Here is a 12,090-nt window from a genome sequence, read left to right on the forward strand (position 1 = left end):
TTTCACCTCTGTGACTCTGTCTCGAGACTCTGTGGGTACACCGACCCATAGACAGGGGGCTCAGCAGCCTATCCTCTGCTTACAAAGGTACATCTCTGGGCTGGAGCTGGGCCGAGAAAGTGACTTATTTTGAGTTTATGCCATCTCAGAGTTCAGAGAACAGGGTCCAGATAAGTCCCTACCGTATCTTTCCAATAGTAATGATTGGCAATTGGAATGGAGGTGAGGATTTGAGCCATATCACAACTGTGTGCAAACAAAAGGATTCTGATCTGAAAATGGCAAGAGTGGGAGCCCACGGGGTTCTGGTCTTGAAACAGAAGGCATATGTTGCATGGAAACATGTTCCATCAGTCCTAGAAAGTTAGGTTTGTTCTACCTACTTATACACCTCAAAAAATATGGAGGCTTTATATACAGTCGGCCGCCAGGCATATGTCTCCTGCACATGCCCTCAACTCGTCAACTCGGGTTTCTTCTGCCATGGCTTATCTTCTCCTTTGAAGCCATTGCATATGGCATATTTTTTTTACAACCAATTTTGACCTGTATAAAAAATTAAAGCGGGGGGCACCCGTGTGGCTCAGTCAGTTAAGTGTCTGATTTCTGCTCAGGTCATGATCTAGTGGTTTGTGAGTTGAGCCCCACGTCGGGCTCTGTGCTGACGGCTCAGAGCCTGAAACCTGCTTCAGATTCTGGGTCTCCCTGTCTCTGATCCTCCCCCGCTTGCACTGTCTTTCTCTCTCTCTCAAGAATAAATATTAAAAAAAATTAAAGGGAAGACTCATATTAATTCCCACAGCACTATAGCAAGAGTTAGATTTTGTCACCCAGAATGGCCAGAAGTAAGCAGGTCCAATCACAGAGCACCAAATAGGACTGCTTGAAAGCACCCCCCTCAAAAAAAAAAAGATAAGAAGGCCTTCCACATTTTGTTTATCCATGCACAGCCATGAAAAAGGAATGAAGTATCGATAGATGCTGCTATATGGATGAACTATGAAAACATCATGCTAAGAAGTCAGACACAAAATGCCACATGTTATATGATTTTATTTATATGAAATGTCAAGAACAGGCAAATCCATAGAGACAGAGAGCAGATTGGTGGCTGTCAAGAGTTGGAGGTAGGGGTGGGGAATTGGGAATGAGTGTTTTAATGGGTATGGGGTTTCTTTTTGGGTTGATGAAAAGTTCTAGAATTAGATAGTGGTGCTTGTTGCAAAGTTTTGTGAATATACTGAAAACCACTGAATTGTGCACTCTAAAAGGAAGAATTTTATAATATATGAATTATATATCAATTAAAAAAAAAAGACACATGACGGGGGGGGGAGGTGCGCTTGGGTGGCTCAGTCAGTTGAGCATCCAGCTCTTGATTTCGCGTCAGGTCATGATCTCACAGTTCATGGGTTTAAGCCCCACATCAGGCTCTTTGCTGACAGCGTGGAGCCTGTTCAGAATTCTCTCTCTCCCTCTCTCTGCCCCTCCCCTGCTCATGCTTTCCCTCTCTGTCTCAAAATAAATTTAAAAACAAAGAAGAGAAAAAGGACATGTAAGAAAATGCAGGACAGATACAAGAAGGAAATTTTGGACCACCCTGAACTTTTGTGCACAATTCTGTGTGGCAGATCCACTTTGGAGAACCCTGGGGCCCGTGACTGGTCATGATCAAGCAGTATTGTGCACTTGAGTGGCACAGGATCTTCTGGGGAAAGTTAGGCTGATATCCCCAGGGCAGCATTTGTGGCATGATCTCTGAACCTGTGCTCCAGGGTCAAATATTTGTATCAGAAGGGAAGTTTTTCTATCTGCAGGTAAAGGGATAAGCTTCTTGTTTCTCTCATGTGTTCCCAGAAAATACTGACTCCAGTAATATAATGTCAGACCTGTCACAACCCAGAGCATAGCAACACCACCATCAAAACCAAGGCTGTGTAGATAACCAGAATCAAAAAGTGTTGAAATGTTAGACACAGTTGAAGAAGCCAGGAGCTTGGGTAGTTTTTATAGACTCAAAGTTGTACTTTACCAGAATAGATCCCTTCCAACAGGAAATAAAATTAAACAAGTCATGTAACTTAAGGAAAAGTTAAGAGCCGCAATCAAAAACTAGAAGCTATACATGGGGAATGCCAAGTAAAGTAAATAATTATTGAGGTCTTACTACAAGGACCCAAGAGGGCAAATTAGAATAGCTAACATACACTGAGTATTTAAACGTGCCAGGTATTGTCATAAGTGTTTTAGAAATATCGAGTCCTTTCAGTCCCACAGTAGCCCCATGAGGTAGGTACCATTACAATTCTCATTGTATACATGAGGAAATGTAGGCACAGAGAGGCTCAATAATGAGCTCAAAGTCACACAGCTGTTAAAATGTGGGCCCTGTCCTTAGCCCCGCCCACAGTACTCCTAGTAGTTGGGTTGTGCTGAGGTCAAGAGAGAACCCTATCACCTGGAGAAGGGAGAAGCTCCCAGGGGCGAGCAGGGAGTGGGTTTCTGCCTTTGTGCCCTTAAAAATGCCTGTGAGCGGTGAGGGGGCGGATCTGGGGCCATTGGTTTGTCCTGAGCCCTAATTTCATCCCTTGGGCAAGGACAGACTGGACCCATTGAAAAGGTTGCCCTGGGCCCTGGAAGAGAAGGCGAGGAGTCCTGCCAGGTCTCTGTCGGCATCTAGCGGTCATGGGGGCATAGGACACCTAACGCAGGCTGGGCGAGTGTGAAGCTGGCAAGTGGGGAGAACAGAACAGAGCAGGGGTTCTTCACTTCGGGCTGCAGGGGAAGGGCGGGAGTCTCTGTGAAAACTAACCGCCCCCCCCCCCGGAGTCATATGCGAAAGCAGTGCTGGTGCATTTCCCCATAGCTGTCATCAGGTCCACCGTGGGTTTTGTGACACGCACAATTTAATAAACCACAGCTGGAGTGTCAGGAAGTGGTGTCCCAGAGAGAAGCTGGCTCTGGGCTGAGGGCCCTCCTACTGCGTCCTCACCCTGGTGGGCAGAGACGCACGGTGCAGGGCGAAGGACTTTAGGAGGTTGTTGGAATGGACAAGGTATGTTCACAGCGCTCCTAGAACCGATGTAATCAAGCAGCTAAGCATGAACCATAATTAATGAACAAAGGCAAAGATCAGAACTTGAAAAGCCCTATGAAACATCAGGTCTGGCATTAGTTCGGTTGAATGAAGGGAGGCTGCCATAAACCAACAGAATGGAATGTTTAGGTCAGAAAGCAGAAAGATTCCGAAGTAAGCAGGGAACAAGGGACTGGTCAGAACAAAGGAGACTAAACCCTACAAAGGAGTCAGAAGGCTGTTTTCATGTGGTGACAACGACTCAGTGTGTTGAAAAATGTTGAAGGTAACTTCCCTAAAGATGGATTCAGAAATATATTTCATATCATTCAATTTGGCTAATGCTTTAAAAGCACTTCTACAGTGCTTTAAAAAATGCTGTAAGGTCTCTCTCACAGAGAACAAAATCACAAAACAAATTGGGGAAATTGTAAGTCATTCTTTTCCTCCAGAGAATTACTGCGCTTTCAGAAAAGGAAGACGTTGTTTCTTACTTAGGAAAATGCATTATTTGATTAAAACTCAGCTACAATTTCTAGCTGCAATCGGGGCCTCAAGTGCTATGGACTTGGTAGTTGTCAGAAACACTTGTGAAACTTAAAAAATATAAATGCCCTGCCCACTTGCACCCATCATCCCTGGAAGGAAGGGTGGGAGAAAGGAAAGCACAGAGGCAGTTACACTTTAAAAAATAACAAAAGGGGGCACCTGGGTGGCTCAGTCGGTTAAGCATCCAATTCTTGATTTCGGCTCAGGTCACGATCTCTCAGGTTCGTGAGACAGAGTCCCACATCCAGCTCTGTGCTGACAGTGCAGAGCCTGCTTGGGATTCTCTCTCCCTCTCTCTCTGCCCCTCCCATTCTTGTGCTCTCTCTCTCTCAAAGTAAATAAACATTAAAAAAATGAAAATTAAAAACAAAAACAAAAACAAAAACAGAACCCTTCCCAGGCAATTTAACACACACTCACAAACATATTTCTCCACTGGAGAAATGCTGAACTATGATGAGTAGCTAAAAGTAAAAATTTAGTAAATGATACTTCTGTCTTGCAAAACAAACAAAAAAAGGAACATAAAGGCAAGTATCTAACATGTAATTGTGTTTATTTTAAAATGTAATTACAAAAATCAAATAAAGTAAAATAAAATGTAGTTACAAAAGAATATATGCTATAAAAGATACATGAAGAAAAAGTCATTTCTCCATTTCTTCAAGGTTAACATATGCTATATAAACAGAACTAGGTGGTTACTACTTGTTTTCACAAAACTGCAATTATTTACTATGTGAATCTATTTTCTTAGTAGATGATTGACATGCATCCAAGTCAACTGATTATATATATATTATATATACATAATTATTTTTAACAGTTGCATAATAATTGATAGCAGATTGAACCATACTTCATTCAACCATTCCTTTCCCTTCTAGATAAACCTTCAATTTGGTTTCGGTTTTCTGACAGTACAAATAAAGCTGAAATAAACATTTTGTACAAATACCATTGTGCATTAAGTGTTTTTATTCCCAAAAGATTGATTCCCCACAGTGAGTGTACTGAGTAAAAGAACATGTGTATTTTTACTTTTACCAGACATTACCATAAGTATTTCATAAAAAGCTTTCAGTAATTTATCCCCCCACATACACACCCCCCAACAGCGTGTGTGTGTGAATGGCTCTCTCCCTCTCAGTTGCACCAACAGGGGATGTTTTGTTTCCTTTAGTTATAGCTTCATTTTGCATCTCCCTCACCAAAAACGAAGAATCTTTTCATGAGTTTATCAGACATCTGTATTTTCTCTTCTGAGAATATCTTGTTCATTAATTTTCCCATTGGTTCGTTTGCTTTACTCAGAGCAAGATACATTAGCATTCATGTAACATGTATGCCATATATTTCAGTTTATTGTTTCTCTTTTGGTTTTGTTGTTAGTGATTTTTGATGTATAAAATTTGTTAATTTTAATGGAATTGAACATGCCAATGTTTTTATGACTTGTGACTTCTGGGTAACCCGTCTTACGAAGGTCTTTCCTATACAAAGATCATGAAATAGCATCCCCAGTTTTCTTATAACATTGTATGGTTTTATTTTAGGCATCAATCCATCTGTATGATATTTTTACACAAGGTACGAGAAAAAAGGCTAGCTTAGTTTTATTCTGTAAATATTAAATTAGGCTAGCATCATTTATAAAGAAATTATACTTTGCCCACAGACACAAAACACCTATCTGGTCATATATTAATTCATATTTCATATATGCTGGGATCCATATCTGAAATTTCTTTTTGTTTTCACTAATCAACTTTTTTTTTTATTGCATTCAGTGGGTCAGCAAGAGCTGGAGCAGTGTATAAAGGGCCACACTCACTTTTAGGGAGTGGCTTATTCCCTGGAAGGATAGGACTCACTGTGGTTCCTTTTACTTCAGATCAGATGACTCAATAATTCTAATTATTGCTTAAATCTTAGGTGTGAGCAAGAGTTTGATTCAAATTTGAAGGGTGCCTGGGTGGCTCAGTTGGTTGAATGGCCGACTCTTGATTTGGCTCAGGTCTTGACCTCACAGTTCAGAATTCCAAGCCCTGAGTCAGACTCTGCACTGGCAGCACGGAGCCTGCTTGGGATTCTCTCTCTCTCCCTCTCTCTCTCTGCCCCTCATCTGCTCTCTCTCAAAATAAACATTAAACAATTAGAAAATAGAATTTGATTCAAATTCAATTCTACAAAATAATGCATAATACAAAAACCACAATATTTATACTTAGAGTGAGCAATAAAGAGTGGTCAGGCAATTTCACCTTGTTATGCTAGCAACGTATCATGTTATCTCCCAGAACACAATTTAAAATCACAAGTATTGATGTGCAAGAGTAAGTTTTTTTAAACGTGGTAAAATATGCATAACATAAAGTTTACCAACTTAACCATGTCGAGTGTACTGTTCAGTAGTTAAGTATATACTCATTGATGTGCAACCAATCTCCGGAACTTTTTCATATCCATTAATCAAGAACTCCCAGTTGTCCCTCCCCCCAGCCCCTGGCAACCACCGTTTTACTTTCTGTTTCTAGGAGTTTGACGACTCTGGATAGATCATATAATTAGAATTATACAGTATTTGGTTTTTAGTGAGAGGCTTATTTCATTTAGCATAATGTCCACGTGTTTAGAAGAACATCTACAGTTTAAGAAGTTCCATATATATTCTAAATATTAACCACTTTTCAGATATATGATTTGCAAATGTTTTCTCCAGTTCTGTAGATTGCCTTCTCACTCTGTTGATTGTGTCCAATGCACAAAAGTTTTAAATTTTGATGTAGTCCAATTGCTTTTTTACTTTTTTTTTCCTTTGCTTTTTTTTTTTTTCCTTTGCTTTTACTTTTGTTGCCTGTATGTTTGGTGTTATATCCAAGAAATCATTGCCAAATCCAATGTCATGAATGTTTTTCCACTATATTTTCTTCTAAGAGTTTTGTAATTTTAAGTCTTACATTTAAGTCTTTAATACATTTTGAATTAATTTTTGTACATGGTGTAAGGTAAGAGCCATTATTCTCGTGCATGTAGATATCCACTTGTCCCAGCACCATTTGTTGAAAACACTGTACATTCCTCATTGAATGGTCTTGGTACCTTTGTCAAAAATCATATGCTCTTATACACACAGGTTTCTTTCTGAGCTCTTTATTCTATTCCATTGGTCTATATGTCTGTATTTATGCCAGTACCCACCATTTTGATTATTGTAGCACTGTAATAAGTTTTCAAATCAGGAACTATTAAACCTCCAAATTTGTTCTTCTGGTCCCTTGAGATTCCATATGAGACTTGGGGATGGATATGTCTATTTTTACAAAAGTTGCTGGGATTTTGATAGGGATTGCACAGAATCTGTATATTGATTTAGGTAGTATTGACATCTTAACAATGTTAAGTCTTACATTCCATGAACATGAGAGGTCTTTCCATTAATGTATATCTTCTTTGATTTCTTTCAGTAATGCTTTGTAGTTTTCAGTGTACAAGTCTTTTGCCTCAGTTAGGTTTCCAACTTTATTTTTTTTTGCATGTGGATATCCAGTTGTCCTAGCATCATGTGTTAAAATACTATTTTTTCCACCTTAATTTGCTGTGGCATCCTTGTCATAAATTAATTGACCATAAATAAGAGTTTACTTCCACACTCTATATTCTTTTTCATTGATCTGTATGTCTGTACTTCTGCTAACCTTTCGCTCTCTTGAATACTGTAGCTTTTCAAATTGGACATGTGAATCCTCCAATTATGTTCTTCTTTTTAAAAAAAAATTGTTTTAACTATTTTGGGTACCTTCCATTTCCATATGAATTATAGGATCAGTTTGTCAATTTCCACACCAAAGCCAGTTGGGATTTTAATAGGGATCATGTAGAATCTGAAGATTAATTTGGGGAATACTATCATCTTAACAATATTAAATCTTCTAACCCATGGACATGGGTTGACTTTCTGCAAATAGAGGTCTTTCATATATTTTCAATAACATTTTGTAATTTTCAGTGTATAAGTGTTGCATTTATTTTAATTAAATTTATAGCTATTTTAATTTTTTTAGGCTATTGTGAATAGAACTGACTTACATTCATTTTGAGAATGTCATAGCTAGTGTGTAGAACTCAAAATGATTTTTGTATATTGCATTTATGTCTTATGATCTTTTAGAATTGGTTTATTAGAGCAAGAGGTTTTTTAGTGGATTTACCCTGGGATTTTCTTTATTCATGATCACACCATCTGCAAATAGACACAGGTTTAGTTCTTGCTTTTTAATTTATATGACTTGTTTCTTTGCCTTGCCTAATAAATCTGGTTAAAATATACAGTCCAATGTTGAATAAAAGTGGTGAGAATAAACACCCTTGTTGTTTCCCTGATCTTAGTGGGGGGCATATTCAGTGTTTCACCATTATACATGTCACAGGTGGGTTTTTCTTTTCTTTTTTTTTTTTTTATCAGCGTCAATAGCTTTTTTTAAAATTTTATTTCTTATTTTTTAAAATTTACATCCAAATTACTTAGCATATAGTGCAACAATGATTTCAGGAGTAGATTCCTTAATTCCCCTTACCCATTTAGCCCATCCCCCCTCCCACAACCCCTCTGGTAACCCTCAGTTTGTTCTCCATATTTATGAGTCTCTTTGTTTTGTCCCTCTCCCTGTTTTTATATTATTTTTGTTTCCCTTCCCTTATGTTCATCTGTTTTGTCTCTTAAAGTCCTCATATGAGTGAAGTCATATGATTTTTTGTCTTTCTCTGACTGACTAATTTCACTTAGCACAATACCCTCCAGTTCCATCCATGTAGTTGCAAATGGTAAGATTTCATTCTTTTTGATTGCCAAGTAATAATCCATTGTATATATATACGACATCTTCTTTACCCATTTATCCATCAATGGACATTTGGGCTCTTTCCATACTTTGGCTATTGTTGATAGTGCTGCTATAAACATGGGGGTGCACGTGTCCCTTCAAAACAGCACACCAGTATCCCGTGGATAAATGCCTAGTAGTGCACTTGCTGGGTCGTAGGGTAGTTCTATTTTTAGTTTTTTGAGGAACCTCCATACTGTTTTCCAGAGTGGCTGCACCAGCTTGCATTCCCAGTCACAGGTGGGTTTTTCATAGATGCTCTTTATCAGGCTAAAAAAGTTTCCTCATATTCCTAGTTTGTTGAATGATTTTATCACGAAAGAATGTCGGATTTTGTCCCATGCTTTTCCCCTATATATTGAGATTATCATGTGTTTTTTGTAGTTTATTCTATAATGCTTTATCCTATATTTATATAATGCATTACATTGATTCATTTTCATATGTTAAGCCAAACTTGCATTCCTGGAATACATCACACATCTTGGTCATGGTGCATAACCCTTACTAATATGCTGCTGGATTTAGTTTACTAGTATTTTGTTTATTTTTGCATCTATATTCACCAGAGATATTGGACTTTAGCTTACTTTTTTTGTGATATTTTCTCTAACTTTAGTGTCTGGGTAATATTGTCCTCATAGAATGAGTTAGGAAGTGTCACTCTCTTAGTCTTTGGAAGAGTGTCGGAAATTTTGGTATTCTTCTTTGAACATTGAGTAGTATTCACAAGTGAAGGCCTCTTGGCCTGGGTTTGTCTTTGTAGAAAATTTTTTGATTACCAATTCAATCTCTTTACTTGTTACAGAGTTACTCAGATTTCCTATTTCTTCTACAGTCAGTTCCAGTCTTTCATGTCTTTCTTACAGTTTTGCCATCTCGTGTACATTACACAGTTTGTTGGCATTGTTCATAGTGTCCCCTTTAATCCTTTTTGTTTCAGCAATGTTAGTCCTGATGTCCTTCATTCATTCTTGATCTGAGTAATCTGAGTGGTCTACTTTTTTCTTGATCAATCTAGCTAAAGGTTTGACAATCTTATTGATCTTTTCAAAGGACCATTTTTAGTGTCATTGATTTTTATTGTTATTTATCTATTCTCTATTTTATTACTTTCTGCCCTAATTTTTACTTCCTTATACTTGACGTAGTTTAGTTTGCTCTTCTTTTTACAGTTTCTTAGGTTAAAGGTTAAGCTATTGATTTGAGAGTATATTGTTTTTTAATATGGTCATTTAGAGCCATAAATTTCCTTCTAAGCACTGCTTTAGGTGCATTTTATGCATTTAGGTGCATAAGATTTTGTATGTTGCATTTTTATTTTCTAATGGGAATTTGGCTGTTAATGTTATTGGGGTTTGCATAGTACATGCTAGAAGGCTGGTTTGTGCAAGCACATCCTGAATGTCCCTGTTAATCACTATCTTGAGAATGTAGAGATCCTGTCCTCCCTTTACATTCCTATTAGGCAGAATATGTAGAAGAATGTGCTGCTCTGCCTTCAAGGTCAGGGCCTCGGGGGTGGCCAACATTGAGCATCTCCCTTAGAGAATGTCCAGAAGGCAGGCTTTGATTTCTTTGGAAGGCTGGCTATGCTAGGAGGGGAAGAGCTACAGACAGTTGCTGGGCTAAGTTGCTACATTATAAAAGCTTGCTGCGTGTAGATTCTGGCAGTGGATTTTTCCATCACTGTCTTTTCTTTGGCCCCACCAGCCCATCACCATCACGCACCCTTGGCTTAGAGTCTGCTAGGGTGCAGCTACACGGGTTCTCTTGCATATGATGGGTCATTTTTTTGCTTCTTTCAAGATTTTCTCTTTGTCTTTCAACATTTTGACAGTGATGTACTGACAAAGGAAATGTACAACTTTTTTAATGTTTGTGGGCCCTGCTCCTGGGCTCTCAGGGAGGCTATACTTTAACTTTTACTAAGGTCAGAATGACTTCAAACTTCAAAGCATGGGGTCTATTTCTGCCCTGAGCACACATTGCACATCTGCTTCCTTAGCAAATAACCTAAAAAAAATTCAAACTAAAGATAAGAATAAGAATCTTCCTAAATTCCATTCCCATATCTCCAGCGCCTGCAACCGGACACATGTCAAAAGCATAAGATAAAGTTTGTAATTTTCTGGAATGCCCTTTGTCATGGTGATTTGTAACTCTTGAAATAACAAAAAACACATATAACACTGTATTAAACATTCCTTCTCTGGAGCACTCTGTTCTTTGTGAAGATTGTGTATCCTGGGCAGCTGTCTTCACTTGGGCTCAAATAAAACTCTTCCTTTTTTTTTAAGAAATTCTAAAAGGTTTGCTCATTTTGTGTTGACAGTATCTATCTAGCTGTGGATCTCTTTGCGTTTTTCCTGCCAGGAGTTTGTTGACCTTTTAGGTTAATGCTTTTTATCAAGTTTAGAAAGTTTTCAATCATTATTTTACATTAGTTTTTTCTGTACCTTTCCTCTCCTTCTGGTATTTCTGTTATGTGTATGCTGGTACATACATGGTGTCTGGTTCTTAATGGTATCTCACATCTCTCTGAGGTTCCGTTCATTTCCTTCTAATGCTCTGCTCTCTTCAGATTGCATAATCTCTATTGATCTATCTTTAAGTTCCGCCATTCTTTCTTCTGCCAGCTCAAATCTATTGTTACTCTAGTGAATTTTTCATTTCAGTGAGTGTACTTTTCAACTCCAGTTTCCCTTCGGATCTTTTTTATAATTTCCCTTTATTGATATTCTCTATGATGAGACATTATCATCACACATTCTTTTAATTCTTTAAACATAGTTTTAGTTCTTTTAACATCATACCTACTTTGAAGATTTTGCCTAATATGTCCAACATCTGGGCCCACGCGAAGGCAGTTTCTCATGCTTGCTTGAGAAACTTGTTTCTCGATACACAGATTACACTTTCCCATTTGTGTGCGTGTTTTCGATTTTTGTTGAAAACTGAACATAATAGTATTTTGTATCAACTCTGGATACCAATCGCCCCCACACAGCCTCCGGCTACTTGTTTATTTTTCACTTTGTTTGGTAGCTAGACTAGTTCGGTGAAGAAGATTCCTCCAGCAATGCACAGCCTGTGACATCACTCCTCCAAAGGCTCAGCCTTTGACCACGTAGAGATGCATTCTCAGCATGCACAAAGTCACCCTAGGATGACAGCTGTCTTAGGTAGGCTGTCAATCTCTTTCACTTCTTTTGTTAAGCTGTCTGCCCTTTTTGGTATCACACCTAACAGCAAGTCTCCACTAATTGCCAGTTGATCTGCTCTTTTCAGTGATCCCTTGGGGCACAAACTGCTACACAGTGGGATCCCTTTAATGTCAGGTCTCCTTGCAGGAGTAAAATTTGAGAAGACTTTGAGGTTTTTTCTTGTCCCAGGAGAGTGCTCTTCTTAGCTCCCTTTTCCTTAATTGCTTGTCACCAAAATCTCCATTGTTTGTGGCACTATTTTTAGGTGTGACATTCCCTACACTCTGTTCCAAATAAAGCCAGTAGCCTTGGGAAGAGCTTCAAAGCTCTTTATTCTTACAACGCCTCTCCCCCACTGGGCAAAATCTCTGAGCCA

The sequence above is a fragment of the Panthera tigris genome, chromosome X (assembly GCF_018350195.1).
Source record: "Panthera tigris isolate Pti1 chromosome X, P.tigris_Pti1_mat1.1, whole genome shotgun sequence".
Lineage (NCBI taxonomy): Eukaryota > Metazoa > Chordata > Mammalia > Carnivora > Felidae > Panthera > Panthera tigris.